The 2,204-nt window shown below is 37.7% G+C and overlaps 1 non-coding gene across 1 annotated transcript; it reads left to right on the top strand.

Moving 5' to 3' along the window:
* The first annotated feature begins 893 nt into the window (after positions 1 to 893).
* On the top strand, positions 894 to 1,001 carry LOC130983452 (small nucleolar RNA R71). The gene has a single exon (XR_009087442.1). It is a non-coding gene; the product is annotated as a small nucleolar RNA R71 (small nucleolar RNA).
* Positions 1,002 to 2,204: the final 1,203 nt, after the last annotated feature.

Raw genomic sequence — 2,204 nt, 5'->3', positions numbered from 1 at the left:
ATCTCTATGGTCTCATTTTGAGCCTCAGATTCCCATGCTTCCTCATTGGGGAACTTAGAGGAGGTTGGTGCACGCCCATTGAGGTCTTCCTCAGTGGCGTCCACCTCCTCTCTTTCCTCTCCATATTCGGCCATGGTTATGGCTTTGCACTCTCCTTTTGGATTTTCATCTGTATTACTTGGGAGAGTACTAGGAGGGAGTTTAGTAACTTTCTTGCTCAGCTGTCCCACTTGTGCCTCCAAATTCCTAATGGAGGACCTTGTTTCAGTCATGAAACTTTGAGTGGTTTTGATTAGATCAGAGACCATGGTTGCTAAGTCAGAGGGGTTCTGCTTAGAATTCTCTGTCTGTTGCTGAGAAGATGATGGAAAAGGCTTGCCATTGCTAAACCTGTTTCTTCCACCATTGTTGTTGTTGAAACCTTGTTGATGTCTCTCTTGATTCTTCCATGAGAAATTTGGGTGATTTCTCCATGAAGAATTAGAGGTGTTTCCATAGGGTTCTCCTAGGTAATTCACCTCTTCCATTGAAGGGTTCTCAGGATCATAAGCTTCTTCCTCAGATGAAGCATCCTTAGTACTGCTTGGTGCATTTTGCATTCCAGACAGACTTTGAGAAATCAAATTGACTTGTTGAGTCAATATCTTGTTCTGAGCCAATATGGCATTCAGAGTGTCAATCTCAAGAACTCCTTTGTTCTGACTAGTCCCATTGTTCACAGGATTCCTTTCAGAAGTGTACATGAATTGGTTATTTGCAACCATTTCAATTAGCTCTTGAGCTTCTGTAGGCATCTTCTTCAAATGAAGAGATCCTCCAGCAGAGCTATCCAAAGACATCTTGGATAGTTCAGAGAGACCATCATAGAAAATGCCTATGATGCTCCATTCAGAAAGCATGTCAGAAGGACATCTTCTGATCAATTGTTTATATCTTTCCCAAGCTTCATAGAGGGATTCTCCATCCTTCTGTTTGAAGGTTTGGACTTCCACTCTAAGCTTACTCAATTTTTGAGGTGGAAAGAACTTTGCCAAGAAGGCATTGACTAGCTTTTCCCAAGAGTCCAGGCTTTCTTTAGGTTGTGAGTCCAACCATGTCCTAGCTCTGTCTTTTACAACAAAAGGGAATAGCATCAGTCTGTAGACCTCAGGGTCAACCCCATTAGTCTTAACTGTGTCATAGATTTGCAAGAACTCAGCTAAAAACTGATGAGGATCTTCCAATGGAAGTCCATGGAACTTGCAATTCTGTTGCATTAGAGAAACTAATTGAGGCTTAAGCTCGAAGTTGTTTGCTCCAATGGCAGGGATAGAGATGCTTCTCCCATAGAAGTTGGGAGTAGGTGCAGTAAAGTCACCCAGCACCTTCCTTGCATTGTTGGCATTGTTGTTGTTTTCGGCTGCCATGTCTTCTTCTTTGAAGAATTCGGTCAGGTCCTCAACAGAGAGTTGTGCCTTAGCTTCTCTTAGCTTCCGCTTCAAGGTCCTTTCAGGTTCAGGGTCAGCTTCAACAAGAATGCCTTTGTCTTTGTTCCTGCTCATGTGAAAGAGAAGAGAACAAGAAAATATGGAATCCTCTATGTCACAGTATAGAGATTCCTTAAGGTGTCAGAGGAAGAAAAATGGAAGACAGAGGTAGAAAATTCGAACTTATCAAAGAAGATGGAGTTCGAATTTTGCATTAAGGAATAGTGTTAGTCCATAAATAGAAGGATGTGAGAAGAAGGGAAGTAATTTTCGAAAATTAAGTAAGAGATTTTGAAAACATTTTGAAAAACACTAATTGATTTTCGAAAATAAAAGTGGGAAAGAAATCAAGTGATTTTTGAAAAAAATTTTGAAATTAGAAATTAAAAAGATTTGATTGAAAACTATTTTGAAAAAGATGTGATTAAAAAGATTTGATTGAAAAGTTATGGTTCTAAAAAGATGTGATTGAGAAGATATGATTTGAAAAGATATGATTTGAAAACAAATTTAAAAGATATGATTTTAAAAATTAATGACTTGCCTAACAAGAAAAGATATGATTCAAACATAAAACCTTTCTTAACAGAAAAGGCAAAAATGTTCAATCAAATCATTAATTGTTAGTAAGTATCTTTGAAAAAGGAAAGAAATTGATTTTGAAAACATTTGATTGAAAAGATATGATTTGAAAAAGATTTGATTTTGAAAAACTTTGAAAACTTGGAAAAAAAATTG

The sequence above is a fragment of the Arachis stenosperma genome, chromosome 5 (assembly GCF_014773155.1).
Source record: "Arachis stenosperma cultivar V10309 chromosome 5, arast.V10309.gnm1.PFL2, whole genome shotgun sequence".
Classification (NCBI taxonomy): Eukaryota; Viridiplantae; Streptophyta; class Magnoliopsida; order Fabales; family Fabaceae; genus Arachis; species Arachis stenosperma.
The sequence above is the reverse complement of the archived record's forward strand: the minus strand, read 5'-3'. Positions and strand labels throughout refer to the sequence as shown.